The sequence below is a fragment of the Sminthopsis crassicaudata genome, chromosome 2, assembly GCF_048593235.1.
Source record: "Sminthopsis crassicaudata isolate SCR6 chromosome 2, ASM4859323v1, whole genome shotgun sequence".
NCBI classification, from domain to species: domain Eukaryota; kingdom Metazoa; phylum Chordata; class Mammalia; order Dasyuromorphia; family Dasyuridae; genus Sminthopsis; species Sminthopsis crassicaudata.
Window position 1 is genome coordinate 585,351,577 of NC_133618.1, and position 18,867 is coordinate 585,370,443.

The window sequence follows — 18,867 nt, forward strand, 5'->3', positions numbered from 1 at the left end:
ATTTCATTTTGGTATGCCTTTGCAGCAGACAATTGTTAAATTACTTATTTTTCCTGGAGAATTAACATGTTTTAAAAGTAGAGAAATCTTGATTACCTGAGACTTGTCAGACTGACTATTTGTATCTTGTTTACAGGGTGATTCCTCTGTTTCCCATGGCTGTTGGATGCTCTGACTCTGTTTTAGCATTGCTTCCAGCTCAATTCAAGTGTCATCTTCTATATGACTTTTCTTGACATCCAAATCCCTCTTTCCCCAGATGATAATATTTCTTCCCTCTCAATTTTTTTTCTTTGCATTTATTTCATATATACTTTTTTAAAGTTCTGGGTTGCCTGTTAGAATGTAAGAAGTCAGAGACTATTTCATCTTTCTTTGTCTTCTTGTCCTGAACATCTAATTCACTGCTTGACACAGAGTAAGCATACAATAGACTTACTTATTAAAAGTACCTAAATTCCTAAAAATGGCTGAAACTTGCTTGTGTCAGAAAAATGATTCTGCTAATAGAAGAACCTGCTTTTCTTTTTATTCATAAGCAAAAAGTTAAATCCTAGTAATTAGAGGTTATTTGTTATATATGGATATAGGGGTCACATTTCTACAGAGGCAACCTTTATAAGGAAACTTTTAAAAATATCTATTGCACAAGCAGTTGTATAATCTAAAAGAGCTTATTGAATTCAATATTTTTTGGTTAAATAGATTCCTGAGAATGTTATACCTTCTCTGTGCTGATAAATAGTTGTCTGTTCTGGATGATGACTTTGATCTAGTTGGCAGATTTCCTTTCTTATCAGAGGAGAAATATCTTTCAGTGAGTTTTTGTTTTCTATTATGTGTATGCACTCATATGCAAAAAAGATATATATATATATATATATATATATATATATATATATTTTTTTTTTTTTTTTTTTTTTTTTTTTTTTTTTCAGATATAAAATTACACTAGTTAGTAAGTCCTAAGGAGAATTAGATCTGGATTTCATTTTATTCTCTTTAACTTTTTGTGATCTTACGCACATTCCTGACATGTTACAAACAGCTTGTGTCTCTGAATGTTCAGTATCAATTTTCAGTGGTGAAAACCCCAAAAGGAATCTGGCTGATTCTTTCATGCACAAACAGCTGGGTAGTTGTGGATGGAATTAATTGTTGATATCTATTGGCTATGTTTTTCTTCTCTTGTCATTTCCTCTGCAGCTGGGAAAGTCAAGTTTGACTTGAAAACAGGCATTTCCAGAAAATGCAAATCCAAGAGTAGTAAAATGAGATTTTACTGAAGAAAAACTCCAACAATAGCTGTTGGGTCTGTGAATTTAAGGCAATGAGCTAGCTGCCTTTTAGTTATTCATCCATATAGTCATTTAAAAAAAAAAATCAATCAGAAGCATATAGCTCTATAATCCTAGAATCTCAGAAACATTCTGGGTAACTGAAACTCTCCCCCTTCCCATTAATATCTGCCTATTAAAATCCAACCCATCTTTAAAAAGACTCAATTCAAAGGTTCCTTTAATCTCTTCAGGCACTAATAGTATACTCTTTCCTTTAGACTTCAAAAAAGCATTTTGTTTGTTAAATTCTTATGTAGTTATCTCATTTCATATTAATTAGTTGTGTATATATTGTGTATAATTCAGTTGTATCTGATTTTGGGGGATCCCATGGACCATAGCAAGTCAATATTGACCTTGGGGTTTCTTGGCAAAGATAGTAAAGGGATTTGCCATTTTGTTGTTGTTGTTGTTCAGCAGATTAAGACAAACGGGCTTAAGTGACTAGGATCACACAACTAGTAAGTATCTGAGACTAGATTTGAACTCAAGTCTTCCTGGCTGTAGGCCCAGTGCTCTCTCTGCTGAACTTCCCAGTTGCCTATGTTGTACTCACAAAATAAACCATGAATTCTTAGAGAACAGGAACTACATTTTTGTTTAATCTTTATCATTTCCCTTCTGGAGTGCCATACCAGGACAAGGTAGGGAGTAAGCGTGGGGAATAGAGGGTAGATTGTTTGTAGTCTCCTGAAGTAAAAGCGAATGGAACAACCAACTCTCTCAACTTCACTCTTACCTAGTGTTGGAGAAATCCTGCCAAGACATTTCCTCTTCCCACAGCCTACAAGGACTCTGTTACCCTGAGATCCTCCTCATAAGGACAACCTTGGAGGGCATATGGGAATTAGAATAACTTGCAGTCTTTAACTGGTCTTTGTAGATGAACTGGAGGAGGGGGAGGAGAAGAAGATGAGCTTGGGGTGTCCTGCCTCTAACCACTAATGTTTGGAGTGAGACCACTCAAGCACTAGCTGTTCTGCTTCCATATCTTCAAGCCCTGGCTCCTGATCACACCCAAATTGAGCCTGGCTCACCCTCAGTTCAACATGAATTTATTGTGTATCAGATTCTGTGCTAGTCTTTGGGTATAGAAAGACAACAATAAAACAGTGACTGCCCTCAAGAAGCATAAAGTCTAATGAATCAGTTTGAATAATGACTGTTATCTACAGTTGTCATGCACACACGCGCACACACACACACACATACACACACACACACACACACACACACACACACACACACACACACACACACACCTCTAGGCCACAAGGTACTAATGGCCTAGATGATGCCTTAGCGGTAATAATTGTTTTAAAATAGTAAGCTGTCTTCTTGTATCTTCCTGGAGCAACTTCGAGACACAGGGAATAGAGTACTGGATCTGGAGTAAGGAAGACCTCAGTTCAAATATAAATTCAGACATGCTTTAGCTATGTATTCCAGAGCCAATCATTTAACTTCAAGTAAACTATTTGCCTCCATTTCTCAACTGGAAAAAAAAAAAAAAAAAAAAAAAGAGGGGCTTATAAGCATCTATCTCACAAGGTTGTTGGCAGGATCAAATGAAACTATATTTGTAAAGCACTTATACAGTGTCTGGCATGTTATTCCCTTCCCCGTCTTCCTTTCACAATCAAATTTCCATAGAAAGCTTTCTATAGTCCTTGCCTTTACTCACTTTTCTCTCATTCCCACTATCTCTCTTGGTTTTCCTCATTCTCTTTTACCATATCATTATCTGTGTCTCAAACCCTAAATGTGCCACAGGGCTTTATTTTAGGTTTCTTTTTCCCCCCTACTTCTTTTTTTTTCTTTTCTCTAACACTTTTTTCTTTGACCCCCAACTCATTCCTTCTTTCTTCTCTTCTCATCAGCTTTCATGGGTTCAGTGCTTATCTCTTTGCAGATAGCGCCTACATCTGTGTTTCCAGTCCAAATTTCTCTCCTGAGTGCTAATTCCTTATAGTTTCATGAATTAGAACTAAAAAAGACTTTATAGACTAATCTAACCCCTTACTTTACAGATGAGGAAACTGAGGCCACATATTGTTTATTAATTTGTCCAAGATCATCCAAAAAGCGAGAGGCAGAACTGGGATTCAGACTCTATTCTCCTGAATACAATCATATAGGTAAGTCAAGACCAACATGTTCAAAATGTAACCTGTTTTTCTCCTTTAAACCTACCTCTTCTTCAAGCTTCCCTATTTTTGCTTCTAGCATCACACACTTTTCCGATACCCAGTTCTGCAACTTCAAGTGCATTCCTCACTTCTTCCTTTTACCTTACTTGCACTCAGCAGTAGACAAACTTTATAGATTCAATCTTCATAACATCTCTATTTCCAAGATCATCATTCCAGTTTGGTCCTTCATCAGTTCTCTCTCTAGACGATTATAATAAACGCCTAATTGGGTTCCTAACTTCCCATCTCTCCTTACTCTAATACACTCCCCATATAGTAATCAGATTGAATTTTCCTAAAAAAGAAACAAGTTTGTTCATATTATTTTTTGCCTCAACTACTTACTTTGACTTTCTAGTGACTCTAAAATGAATTAGAAACTCAAGTTGGCATTTAAACCACTTCACAATAAGACTTCAATCAACCTTTCCAGGCTAATTTCACCACATCCCCCTCCACACACTCTGAATTCCATCCTATTTATCCTTCTTATTCTTCCCTGAATTTGGCATTCATATCTCCCCTGGTTTTGCCTTTAGACTTCCTTGCCTCTGTGTTAAAATCCCTAACTTCCTTTGGAGTTCAGATCATAGATTATTGCCTATACAGGTCTTCCCTAATTCTCTTTTCCCCATGGCTGTTCGATGCTCTCCTCTCCTCAAATTATTCTGCATATACTTTTCTGGTTACATGATACATATTCCACCTACTCCATCCATCTCTGTGCAATGTAAACTCTTTGATGGTGGGAACAGTTTTGCTTTGGTTTTGTATCCTTAGCACCTAGTTTAGATAGTATTTAATATTTTTTGATTGAATTATCCAGAAAGCTACTAAATGATCCTTTGGGGTGAATTCTCCTCTTCTCCCTCTTCTACCCCTTCTACTAGTGTTCCAAGGTTTCTGTCTTTGCTGCTATCCACAACTAAGGGCAACTTTCTTGCCTAATTTGCCAGTGGAGGAAAAAATTCCTCCATTAGAAAAATATCACAGTACTAAAGGAATATCACTGGACTCAAATGAGTTGGATTAAATTGTGGTTTTCTTGGTACCTGTGACATCAGTCGAGCTATTTCATCTCTCTGGATCTCTCATCTGTGAGGTTTGGATTAAATGATCTCTAAATAATTCTTATGATTCCCACACTAATAGTTCTTCCCATGCTGCTTGAAACAAAATATGGTTTATTTCATTACATGCTAAGAACAGTATGTTGCTGACAGTGTTTGGCAATATAAAGGAAAACTAGGTCTGTTAGATCTCCCTTCAAATATCCTTAGAGAGGGCTGCCTCTGGGGTGCCGCCCAAAATGCTGATGAAGCCTAATGAATTAGGATGATTTATATGGTATTGGGGGGAAGGGGTGGAGAAGGAAATGTGGTTTATATGATTTCTTCATTGTTTTGTCAAGGTTTATTTTTTGGTCTCAACAATTTTGTGGCTTGTTTGTGGATATTTGACTTTCATTCTGTGGTATGTTGCAAACTATTGAGAATTTAATGATGAGTATATTGGGGGGTGATGAGAATAGATAATCATTATTTAGTAAGCACTTAGAAAAACAAGCATGGGAGTAAAAAACTTCATTTTTGAATATTTCCTTAAAAAAAAATCATAGTCTTTAAAAGGTGTTTCTTGTGTGTTCCCTGCATAGAATTAAGGCCTTATTGGCAGGTAGAAAGTCATGGAAACAATTAAAATTCCTATGGAACATTGAATCACTTGTTTGGAGAAGTGGGTGGTGGTTGTGAAATAAAAAGACAGAGCCTTTGGTATAAACAAAAGTGGTTTGCTTTGGAAGAACATACACTCACCATTTTCTCCACTGATAATTTTCTTCATTTTTTGCCTCAAATGAGTTCAAATCACAATTATACCAAAACGATGTTAGAAATGAAGTACTGATAATAATTCTCCATTAAACTTCACTTGTTGATAACCAGTATTCTCTTAGCACTGTGTTGTTGTATGTGGCCAGATTACCTGGAGCATCAGTGAGGATTTTAAGTAATTTGTTCATGTCCATATATATATTGAAATTCTGAAAAACAAACCAAGGTGAAGTACCACACCTAACTTTTGTCATTCCTGGGGATGTGTAAAATCTGCTATTTCTAAACTTAGAAGCTGGCATGGTCTGACTTCCTTTTTCACACTCTCTTCTGTTTAATGTTCTGTTGCTCTGCCTACTCTACCTTTCATTTTTTATTTACAATAGGTACCTGAGAATTCTGTCCCTCTTTCTAAGATGAAGAGATTGATAGAGGGAATATAAATGTTTCTCTCCGTTTCTCTGAGAATTCATAAACAAATGTGGCTGCTAAGTCCAGGAAAACCTAGAAAACTTTGTGTTACTAACGTGCAAAACTTGATTTAGCTAAAGCTAGCAGGGGTGTGTTATTTCCCCCAGAGTGTACTCCACCCTTGCTCTAACCACATTTACTGGGGATATCTTGCTGTTTATAACAAAGTTCATTTTTAGGGCAGCATTGCATCAGAATTGCCACACACTAACCAGCTTAAGAAATTGTTCAGCAATCTCATTTCTTTTTTTCCCTAAGTAATGAGTTTTCTGTTGCAATGACTATCAGTAGATAAAGAGACATATATATATATATATATATATATATATATATATATATATCAGCTGCTCTTAGATTGCCAAATTATTCTGGTTAGGAAGAACAAGTAGGCCTTGCCATTCAGCTATTCCTGTAGATTTTTGTTTTCCAAGTATTAAAAAGTTTCATAGAAACTATACCCAATCAGTTCTCAGTACTGGACAGTAACTAAATATAGGGTTTGTTTGTTAAACCAAAAATTTTAGATGGCATAAACAATTGAAACAAAGCAAACAGTGACATTTCTAGTTATGAATTATTGCTAATAGCTTTTTAGTAGAATCTCTGGGGTTCTCTAAATATACCATCATATTATCTGCAAAGAGTGATAGTTTGTATTCCTCATTACCTACTCTAATTCCTTTAATCTCTTTTTCGACTCTTATTGCCGAGGCTAGCGTTGCTAACACAATATTGAATAATAATAGTGATAGTGGGCAACTTTGTTTCACTCCTGATCTTACTGGGTAAGGTTCCAGTTAACAGTAACATTTTCTATAAGGGTATGCAATATTTTATAGATTTATACAGTATGTTTATACAGGGTATGCAAAAATACTTGGATTTTGCTTTATGTACTTATCAGACTCATTTTTAGCATACCCTGGCCATGCTGTGTTCCGAGACATCGTGGCATGAACTTTGTGTGTAAGAGTGGGTTCATTGAATAAAAAAAGGCAGCATCTAAAGAGCCTTTTATTCCTTCTATAATGATGCTTTGTCCCTGTAACTGCTGTGTATTTGATAGAAGAGTTGGGGGGGGGGTGAAGCCCAAAATTCTATTCGTTGTTTTGTCTTTTCTATGCCTCTGTGCCCTCTAGAGTTAGTGACGTGAGTGGTAAATTGTATTACAGCTGAATTATTGTGGTTCAATGCAGCTCATGTTAAGCTTTTTTTTTTTTTTTTTTTTTTTTTAATAGGGACTAGCCTTTTTTCTTTATGTATTGCAATTTTATTTTGTTATTGAGCTTAAAATTCACATTAATTGCTTTATATGTTGACTTAATAAAGTTCTAGTTAGATAGACTGCTGTTGTGGACTGTTATCTCCTTGCACATTTTCATTTGAAAGGAAATGATGGTACAATCACCATTTGTAGTAGAGAATTTGTGCAACCTGCTTCTGCTTACAAGAATAGTATTATAATTCTTCTTCTTTTTTTTTTTTTTTAATAGTTTTTATTTACCAGATATATGCATGGGCAATTTTACAACATTGACAATTGCCAAACCTTTTGTTCTAATTTTTCCCCTCCTTATCCCCTCCCCCCATGGCAGGTTTACCAGTACATGTTAATTATGTTAAAGTATAAATTAAATACAATATATGTATTCATCTTCAAACAGTTGTTTTGCTGTACAAAAAGAAGTGGACTTTGAAATCGTGTAGGAAATCCAAGATTCAGGCGGACAAAATTAGAGGGATTGGGAATTCTATGTAGTGGTTCATAGTCATCTCCTAGAGTTCTTTTGCTGGGTGTAGCTGGTTCCATTCATTACTGCTCTGTTGGAACTGATTTGGTTCATCTCATTGTTGAAAATGGCCACATCCATCAGAATTGATCATCATATAGTATTGTTGTTGAAGTATACAACGATCTCCTGGTCCTGCTCATTTCACTCAGCATCAGTTCATGTAAGTCTCCCCAGGTCTTTCTGAAATCATCCTGTTGGTCATTTCTTACAGAACAATAATATTCCATAATATTCATATACCATAATTTATTCAGCTATTCTCCGATCGATGGGCATCCATGTAGTTTCCATTTTCTGGCCACTACAAAGAGGGCTGCCACAAACATTCTTGCACATACAGGTCCCTTTCCCTTCTTAAAGATTTCTTTGGGATATAAGCCCAGTAGTAACACTGCTGGATCAAAGGGTATGTACAGTTTGATAACTTTTTGAGCATAGTCCCAAATTGAAGAGTAGTATTATAATTCAAAAAGTAAGGTGAGTCTGATGGCTAAAGCAGTGGACATAAAGTAATGAATGATAGCTTCTATCTGGAGCTCCAATTTATTAACTTTAAGTAAGACTTTACTTACATTTCAGTTCTATTATCTGCAAATGGGTAATTATTCTCTTTGACTACCTGCTTCTCACCATAGAAGAATGTGAAGGAAAATGAATATGAAGCATGATATGGCAGAGGAAACACTGGCATAGCTGTTAGACAAAAGGCTCTCAGATTTTACTTTTGCCATTGATGCCACATAACCTTGGGTTACTCATTTATCAAATAACAAGTTTGTACCAGGTGATTACAGTGCTTGCCATATAATAGGTATTCAAAAGACTTGAATAACGAAGTCTGTAAGGAAGGTTCTTAACTATTTTTGTGTATTATGGATACACATATACTCTTTGGCACTCTGGTGAAGCCCCACCAGAATATTTCTTTCCTACATTCATAATTGAAGAAAATGCAAATTTCACTTAGAGATTCGTGAAAGGAAAGAAGTAGTTTTTCCAATCCAAAATCGTAGACCCACTTTGAAATCTTTTCCTTTTGGGATCTGTGGACTCCAGTTTAAGAACTACTGCTATAAATTCTTTCAGGCTATTTCTATTTTATAAAGATGCCTAGGTTGCCTAAAAATGTTCTTATTTAGCTTGTCTTTTTTAATTGTTTTAGAAAATAGTACATAAGATTATTTATACACCATCAAATTACTAATGTTAAATTCTCAATATATCCACCATAAAATTGATTCTGTAATTACCTCAAAGTACCTCTGATCCTAATAGAGCTTTATCTACCTCCTCTCTTACCTGCAGTTTTTCAGTTCAAGCTTCACAATCAAAAGAGGAGTGAGGGCAATAATAGGAACATGGTAAAGGGTGTCCCTACTCCATCCTCTTATTGGAGTTGCCTCTCATAGTAAAAGAAACCTTGATAGTCCTCAGTATTTTCCTATTATATACTGCTCAATGGCATCCTGGATGACAACTAACTCTCTTATACCTTAAGTCCCAGAGAATGATCCTACATTGGTATAGAGTATTCCTTCATGGGAGAGTTTCCTGTATTAATTAAGTCACAGGTCAAGGTCCTGTCCCCAACACAAAACCTTTTTTTCAAAGCTTGAACACAGGAAAGGGAGAGTATGAGTGAGAGCAAGTGTGTTTGTAAGTGTGAGTGTGAGCATGTGTTTAAATGGATCCTTGTAATTTTCAGTGAAGCCAGTGAGCCGAGAGCTTTGGTACTTGGCGTTAGCCTCCCTGTTTAATATTGTTTTCGTATTCTGGCCCGCTAATCCATTTCCTTGCTTCATTGAATACCAAAACTGACATCAATGGAATTAACTAGAGCTTTCTGATTTGGTGCTGAGGAAGCAACCTGAGTGCCGAACTTTAACCCACCATCCTGCCTGCTAAGTTACAGAGTTACAGAAGCAAGAATTCATGCTGCTCTTCAAAAAGGATGTTTAGCATTCTGTATTCTTAGTCAGTCATATCTTCAAATAACAGCTGATTTAAAAGCAGGACAATTAGAGCTTCAGTTCCATTTGTTTAATTACAACAAGAGGACAACTAACTAAAGGTAGGAAGATTTTTTTTAATACCATTTAGGGAGACTTCTGTTACAGATTAAACCATAAAACCAGAGATTATAAAATTTTAGTATGAAATGACTTTCAAGTTGATCTAATCCCAAACTTCTAATTTTGTTGATAATAAAACTGAGGCCCACAAAAAGGCACTGTCTTTCCCTGTGTCAGACACTGAGGAGAAGAGCCGAAATTGTAATCCAGCTTCTTAGTTCCTTTGCCAATGCTCTTTCTGCTGGGCCACCGTGCCGCCTTACTCCAACTTTTTAGAGAGGTCAGATGGTACAATAACAAAACCACTGATCATGTGCCAGATGGCCTGGTTTCTAGAATTTTCTCTTACTGGAACAAGTTGAGTTAATTTCTGTGAGCCCCAATTTGTGCAACTAAAAAACAAGGGTAATAGTATTTATACTACCTTCCTCACAGAATGGTGAGAGAAACCGTTTAATAAAGTGCAATTTCCAAAGGAGCTGTTATCAGTTGGAGGCGGACTCATTTTAAAGAGGGTATGCTTTTCAGAACCCCCAAATATTAGGATATAACTTAACAGCTGGTATTAGATTCTGGCTACAAATTCCTTATGCCAGCTACTAAAATAACATTCTTTTATTTCTTTCAATGTGGTAATTTTCCAGGTCTCCTTTGGGCAGTAGTACTCAATAGAAAGATCTCCCTTTAAGCTTTGGTTTAAGAAATTCAATGAAAATTTTATTATGAATTGGCATAGTTAATAATCCTGGTATCCTTTTAGGGCAATTTCAATTACCCTAGCGATTCATCCTTGACTTCAGCATTTGTATATCTTAGTGACATTATTTTCTCTCAGCTCCACTTTTAAAAAGAAATAAACAATTAAGTGAAGCTTGGGTCCACTTATTTGAATATCATCTGCTAAAATACATTTATGAGATTAAAAAATCTTGTTGAAACAGCTGTGCCTAGTATGTTCGATTAATTTTAAAAACTATTATTCTCCCTAAATGGTAGCTTGCCAATGGTTGTTCTAGGCTTTGATGACCCAACCCGATAGTGCCTTTGTTGTCATTCTAGCCTTTGTGGTAGTATTACTACAACTGAGGAAATTCCCATAGCTTGCTTAAGATATACAGGATGCTGCTGTCTGCAGGATGTTGAACAAACTTTCTCTAAAGCATTTGAAGCTGTTTTAACAAAACAGTTCAGCAAAATCAAAGTCTTCCAAATAGACAATAGTTTTAATTGAAGCAAAAAAAAAAAAAAAAAGAAAGAAAGAAAGCTTTAAATAAAAGAGAGAAGAAAAGAATCACATCACTCCTATTATGCAATCTCAGAAGAAGACTATTATTCCTCCTATGGTGAACAGCTCTTGGCCAGGGGCCTATAACACACAGTGGGAATTCACTTCCTCCCAGGAAATGCTTTTTTTTTTTTTTTTTTTTTTTTTTTTTTTTTTTTCTCCCAATGTATTATCTTGCTGAGGCTACTGCTGTGAACAATAAGTTATTAAAATATTGGAACAAGTGTCATGAGCCAACATTTACTTTGTTTTAAGTAGTATCTCAAAAGAAAGTTTTGAGTAGGCTTCAGAATTAGTTTAAACTGCTAAGCAAAAAGTCCTTGACAATTTTTTTAGAGGAAAGGGGGAAAAAAGTGCTTAAGTTAATGATGAACTTTGAGAGGTTTACTGTAATCATTTCCTAAACTTTTCTAGTTCTTCTTATAAGCATAACTTATGTGTACTGAAAAATAAAAAACCTCAGAAGTATGAATAGTAGTAGCCCTTATCAAAATTTCTTGTGAGAGCAAAATGCCTCAACTCTGATACACTGATAGCCTCTATCTAAATTTACTTTGAGACACCTAACTTTAGCAAGAATTGTTGTTGTTTTTTTCCTTTAAAACTACTTTCTCTTCAACTTTTCAACAACACTATGAGGGAAAATGTATCAGGCATTATTATTATTCCCATTCCCATTTCAAGGATAGGGAAACTGAAGTTAAAGGAACTCAAGTGACTTACTTGAGGTCACACAGCTAACAAATATCCCAATTTCATCCTGCTCTACCACACTGTCTTCCGAGAAATTAGTATTTAATGCTGACTCTCTGAGGTTATAGAAACACAAATTTTCATTTGTCTCTTTTAAGCATGTGTGTTTATTTGATCGTTTGCTTCATAGCTTTGAAAGATAATTCAACTCTTAATTTGTGGGCATTTATCATTTTAATAATATATACTAACTGTATGTAGTTCTTGCATTTCTTTTTAACATCCCTACTTAATCACCCATCTTTCAAATGTGTTGGCCAGAGATTGATTAATTGATTAATTGAAAGGATTCACCTCCTTTGCCGCTAAATTAATCCATATTTATTTGATTGATGTTGGATTCTTCAGGGTACAATTGAGATGCCATTTCTGTGTTCCCTTTCCTGATTAATCCTGCTCAAAGTGATCTCTTTATCTCCATCTTTATTTGGTTTATTTGGCACTGAGCATATATTAGTCAGTATTGTTAGCTTTTTATGTATTGGAACTAAAGTTAGTCTTATACAACTTTGCACAGAGTAGTGATCAGATGTTTGTAGATTGATCTAATAGTTTCATTTTTTGATATGGCAGCATTATTTTTATATGAGCTATCATAGATTATTAGTCCATCAAGTCTAATTCATACCTAATTAGGAATCTCTTCTATAACGTGTCCAATAAGTAGTTCTGCATCTTCCACTTGAAGACTACACATTTCACTTCTGGCTAGTTCTAAGTGTTAGGAATTTGTTTTCCTTGTATCAAGCTGAAATCTCCATTTTTGTACTTTTTTCACACTGTTCTTCATTTTGTCCTGAGGACCCCTTCCAAAAAAAAAGTCTTATTTTTGCTTTTATATTACAGTCCTTTAAAATTGAAGATTATTATCATGTCCTTCTCTTCTTCCCCTATCCCCCCCCCCAAAAAAAAAAAAAAAAAAGATCCAGGCTAAACATACATAATTCCTTCAGCTGATCATCATTTGGCAAATTCTTTAGTCTTCTTACTCTTAGTCACCCTACTCTGGATGCACTTCGGTTTTTCATTGTCTTTCAAATATGGTGCCCTAAATTATACATAGTACTCCAAATATATTCTGATCAGAGCAACTGCAGCAGGATTTTTTACTGTACATTGCCCTTTGTAAAGGGCTAAAATTTCTTTAGCTTTTTCAATGCCATGCCACACTGTTGACTTATTTTAAACTTACAAGTTCCTATTTTTTTTCCCATTAAAGTGTTTAGCTATCACCTTCTCTGTGCTATATTTGTGCAATTGATTTTTGAAACTAAGCCTGAGACTTTACATCTATTCCCATTAAGTTCTATCTTGTTAGATTTGACCTACTATACTAGCCTTTCAAGATTTTTTTTGTATTTTTAGTCTGTCATTCAACTTGTTAGCTATCCCTCACAATTTTATGTCTTACACATATTTGATAAGCATACCATCCATATTTCTATCCCAATTACTGATAAACATATTGAATAATAGTGGGCCAAAGGTAGAACTCTGAAACACTCACTAGTAACTTGTTGACATTAATCTATTTCCCATCATTCTTTGGATTTAGTCATTCTACTGGTTTTAAGTACATCCAGTTACATCTTGTCTCAATTATTTGTCTTATATTTTTAATACATCTAACCTAAATGTTGTCCACAAAGCTACTGTACAAAAATTATTAACAGTTTGCTATGACAGCTCCCAGATATACACATTTAGTTAAAAAAAAAAAAAGTTCATTATCTCATCTTCAAAGAAAAAAAAAGATATGACAGCAAATTTTTGCCTGTCATGCCACAATTTGAAAAAAGGGTTTTTGTACTTTCAATGACCTTACATTTTTGTGGTCGTTTTCTGTCCTCTTTAGCCAATTTGAAACATGTCATAGTTTTGATTGCCTTGTCTACCTTGAATAACTGGCCAAGCTGGTCAAATAATGATTAACCCAGTTTCCAGGATTTGCTCCTGATTCTTTGCCCCAGTTTACCCTATTTATTCACAGAGCCAGTTTTCTCACTCAGCATATTCTCAGGAATAGTTTGATTTAAAACTTCTTAATTTTTTACTGGCTCGATGTAAATTATGCAAAAAATCTTTGGTCTTCTTTATCCCTTTTCAGGAAGTATAATTTGTTTTTTGTTTTTGTTTTGTTTTTTTATAGGTTTTTATTTGCAAGATATATACATGGGTAATTTTACAGCATTGACAATTGCCAAGCCTTTTGTTTTTCTCTTCCTTCCCCCTACCTCCTCCAGATGGCAGGTTGACCAATACATGTTAAATGTGTTAAAGTATAAATGAAATACAATATATGTATATATGTCCAAACAGTTATTTTACTGTACAAAAAGAATCGGACTTAGAAATAGTGTACATTTAGCCTGTGAAGGAAATAAAAATGCAGCCGGACAAAAATAAAGGGATTGGGAATTCTATGTAGTGGTTCATAGTCATCTCCCAGAGTTCTTTTGCTGGGTGTAGCTGGTTCAATTCATTACTGCTCTGTTGGAACTGATTTGGTTCATCTCATTGTTGAAGAGGGTCACATCCATCAGAAATGATCATCATATAGTATTGTTGTTGAAGTATACAACGATCTCCTGGTCCTGCTCATTTCACTCAGCATCAGTTCATGTAAGTCTCTCCAGGCCTTTCTGAAATCATCCTGCTGGTCATTTCTTACAGAACAATAATATTCCATAATATTCATATATCACTATTCAGCCATTCTCCAATTGATGGGCATCCACTCAGTTTCCATTTTCTGGCCACTACAAAGAGGGCTGCCACAAACATTCTTGCACATACAGGTCCCTTTCCCTTCTTAAAGATTTCTTTGGGATGTAAGCCCAGTAGTAACACTGCTGGATTAAAGGGTATGCACAGTTTGATAACTTTTTGAGCATAGTTCCAAATCATTCTCCAGAATGGCTGGATGTATTCACAATTCCACCAACAATGTATCAGTGTCCCTGTTTTCCCACATCCCCTCCAACATTCCACATTATCTTTCCCTGTCATTCTAGCCAATCTGACAGGTGTGTAGTGGTATCCCAGAGTTGTCTTAATTTGCATTTGTCTGATTAATAATGACTTGGAGCATCTTTTCATATGGCTAGAAATAGTTTCAATTTCTTTGAGAATTGTCTGTTCATATCCTTTGACCATTTATTAATTGGAGAATGGCTTGGTTTCTTATAAATTAGAGTCAGTTCTCTATATATTTTGGAAATGAGGCCTTTATCAGAACCCAGGAAGTATAATTTGGAAAATTGATAATGGAATTAGAATCCTGTTCTTTAATTCTCATATGAGAATGCAGGATGCTGTGCTATTTATAAGAATTCTTTCTTTGGATGATCTGGCCTTTTGTTTCTAAAATATAGGGAAACCATTGATTGTAATACCAGAAATGCTATCACTAAGATTCTTAATCAGTATTATAGCAGTTCCCTATTTCAAAGTACTCCACAATAAAATTCAAAAGTAAGTAAGATAGGAATATTTAACAGTGACCTATCAATTAGTAAACATTTATTAAGCACTTACTATATGCCAGGCAGTTTTCTAAATGCTAGAGGCAAAAGATAGTCCTTGCCTCAAAGGCTTACTATTGAATGGCTAGGGTAGGGACAAAGGAACAATGGCTCAGAGATGTCACCATATGCAAACAAAGTATATGAATGAATAGAATTTGGATGAATAAAAAATAATTAATAGAAAGAAGGCACTAAAATTAAGAGGGTTGGAAAAATACTGCCAAAAAAAAAAAAAAACCCAAAAAACAAAACAAACCAGGATAATATTAGAGACTTAAAGTAAAGTGGGAAAATAAGTAGACAGAGGAATGTTCACCTCTCAGGAATGGGAGACCCTCAGTATAAAATGCCCAGAAATGAGAGATGGAGTGTCTTGTTCATGGAGAATCTAGAAGGGTCAATGTCACTAAATTGAAGAGTATTTGTGGGGGAATAAGGAATAAGATTAAAAAAGAAGAAAGGGGATAGGCTATAAAGAGCTTTGAATGCCACATAGAATATTTTGCATTTGATCCTAGACATTATAAGAAGCCACTAAAGTTTATTGAAAAGGGGAATGACTGTTAGGCCTATATTTTAAGAAAATCCTGTTTTAGGGACTGGGAGAACAGTTTTACCTTCTATAATAGTAAATGGGAGGGGGAATTAAGGATTAATGAATTTTGTTTTAGACATCTCTAGTTTAAGATGTCTACTGAACACCCATTCATTTATACTAGTAAGCTCTCCATTTGGTTTTTCTTGGAGGCTTAGGATGTGGGAGCTTTGACTTTGTTATCTTCTTATGAATGCGTGTTTTGAGCTTCCTTGTCACCATAGTAACTTTCCATGGTCAGAATCTTTCTCTGTTGTCTCATTTTCCTGGCCTATTACTTGTCTTCTAATTCTTTGTTTAAAGTAGGACTCTGTTTCTAGGGTGGAGGGTACAGTATCCACAGCTTCAGGCATTTTGTGCAGCTGTTTTCAGAGCTCCTTCTAGGGATCTGATCACAAACCCTTGTCTGCCTTGGAACTGTGAGGAGTGTCCCCACCCCCAGTGGGGTGAGATGTGAGATCTAATGTGCTAAAGCCCAAGTCCTTCGCAGCTGATTTGCTGAGACCTCTGGAAGCTGTTACAGTCACCACTGCTCAGGCCTACTCTGGTTTGCTAGCTCCCCAAGGCCTTCTTACCCTATTGATAAACCATTTCTGCCAAGCTTCCAAGTCTTCTTTGGTGTCTCTGGGCTGAAAAGTCTGGAAATTGCCAATTCTGCTGATGATTTAAAGGTTCTTAGGCCCATTCCTGCTCCATCTTGTTTGATAGCAAAATATTTTATTTGAGCTTGGAGATCAGCTAAACAGGTACTGCAGCGCCTCAAAATAAGTCAGAATCCAAGTTCACATCTATTTGAAAGAGACAATCAGATGAACTCTTAAGACTGTGTGAGTAGATGTAAATAAGTAGCTGAGTCACAGTATATTCTCTCAAATAAATGACTAGAAAAGCCTGAAAGAAAAGCATTCATATTATAAAAAATATCCTAAGAATTAGTCCAAAATTTTGGAATCTATAACCATACTTATTGAAGAACATCCATGTGATAATCTAAGTTGTTAGCCATGAATATTCATCTATAAAACCTGTAAAAATAGGGGAATGTAGTCATTTAAGTAAAGATATAAGCTAAATTCTTTCAAAAATATTAATTCTAGAGAACAATTTGGAAATATGCCCAATGGGCTATAAACTGTATATACCTTTTAATCCAGCAATACCACTGCTAGATCTATATCCCAAAGATATCTAAACCTGAGGAAAGCACCTTTTGCACCAAAAAAAAAAAAAAAAAAAAAAAAAAAAAATTAGCAGCTCTTTTATGTTAGCTAAACAAGCTGTGATATATGATTGTAGTAGAATATTATTGTGCTTTCAGAAATGACAAGTAGGATGAGTTCAGAAAAACCTGGAAAGACTTACATGAACTGAGGCATTATGAAGTGAACAGAACCAGGGGAATGTTATATATAACAGCAGTATTATTCAATGAAGAACTATGAATAACTTAGCTATTCTCGCAATATAATGATCCAGGACAATCTCAAAGGACTAATGATGTATACTATTTGCTTCCAGAAAAAGAACTAATATTGTTTGATTGTAAATTGAAATATGCTATTATTCACTTTCTTTTTATTTTTTTCAAGTCTTTCTTGTGCAAAATGAGTAATGAGGAAATGTTTTACATGATTGGATTGCTTACCATATCTGGGAGGGATGAAGGGAATGATAGAATTTAGAACTCAAAACTTTAAAAAAAGTTTTTAAATTGTCTTAATATATAATTGGGAAAAAATAAAAGATATACTACAAATTTAAAAAAAAAACAGAGAAAGAATGATAGTTACTCTCAATATTAATAAAGGTTATATAGAAAGGGATAATAAATTCATGTGCCAGGTAGAACTTTTCATGGTTAGCTTATTTTTCTTGACATTGCTAGGGAGCATTTATTCAATTACTACAGAGTTAAATGAAAAGGAGTTAAATAAGAACAAGGGTGGCTAGGTATCCAAGTGGATAATACTGAACCAAGAGTTTAAGTCCAGCCACAGACACTTAATAGCTATATGACCTTGGGCAAGTCATTTCACCATGTTTACCTTAGTTTCTTCATCTGCAAAATGAACTGGAGAAGCAAATGGCAAACCAGTATAGTATCTTTGCCAAGAAAGACTCCAAATGTGGTCACAGAGTCAGACATCACTGAAAATGACAAAACAGCAACAAAAAAGGAACAGACCCTAAAATCTAAAAGACTTCCTCCTACCCAGTCTATTTTCCTAATGTCTAGAATTTTAGAATGTAGATTCTTTAGCAAATTTTAATTTTATAAGGGATTTCTCATTTAGCAACTCTGTAGCATAGGAAGTGTGAATATTCTTATAGCTATCATATGGATGAGGAAACCAAAGCTCAAGGAGCTTGTGACTTGAGCAGACCCCAGGCTTTCTGATTCTTGGCACATTGTCTTTTCTGCTGTGCTGTACCTCTTCTTCCTGCACAGAGTAAACATTTTTAGGAAATCCTCCTGCAGTGTGTCACTTTGTGCCCTGTTCTGTTCACCTTTCTGTATTCATTCTTGAGAATAAATTAAACAGTTTTTAATCCTTGTAGCATTTCACCTCATTTTGATTTTCAATGAAGCTTTAGGAGAACTTAGATATTTTTGTCCCTTGTAGTGCATAGCATTTGCTGCTTCAAAATTGTAAAATTGTATTTTAATTTTTAAATCTTAATAATAGATTGGTGTCTAAATCCATTACTTTAGCCCTTCATGTTTCCACTGTGTTGGACCTCCCAAACTGTCTTAGACGGGCATTTTTGTCAGTCAGGAAACACTTATTAATTATTACTCTGTGCCCAGCATCATGTAAATGCTAGAAGTGCAATGAAAGGCAATAACTCACTCCCTTCCTTCAAGATGCTCACATTCTAAGTCTGCAGCATGAAAATAATTATGTTCATATAAAATACATATGGTGTGAATGGAAGGCAACCTCAGAAAGAAGGCACTAGCATGAAGAATCAGAGATGGTTGCTAGGAAAAGTATGACAGAAAGTG

At 35.2% G+C, this 18,867-nt stretch overlaps 1 protein-coding gene across 21 annotated transcripts in view; it reads left to right on the forward strand.

Moving 5' to 3' along the window:
- The window catches only part of ADD3 (adducin 3), a 163,087-nt gene that overhangs the window by 91,005 nt on the left and 53,215 nt on the right, over window positions 1–18,867 (forward strand). For 9 of the 21 annotated variants that reach the window (XM_074295538.1, XM_074295552.1, XM_074295542.1 and 6 more), the window contains one exon: window positions 3,371–3,478. The exons of 10 other annotated variants lie outside the window; for them this stretch is intronic. The gene's annotated coding sequence lies outside the window, so the exon portion shown is untranslated. Of the gene's footprint in view, window positions 1–3,370; window positions 3,479–9,478; window positions 9,700–18,867 lie in introns of those variants that run through there. 2 more of the 21 variants (XM_074295559.1, XM_074295549.1) reach the window with 2 other exon arrangements.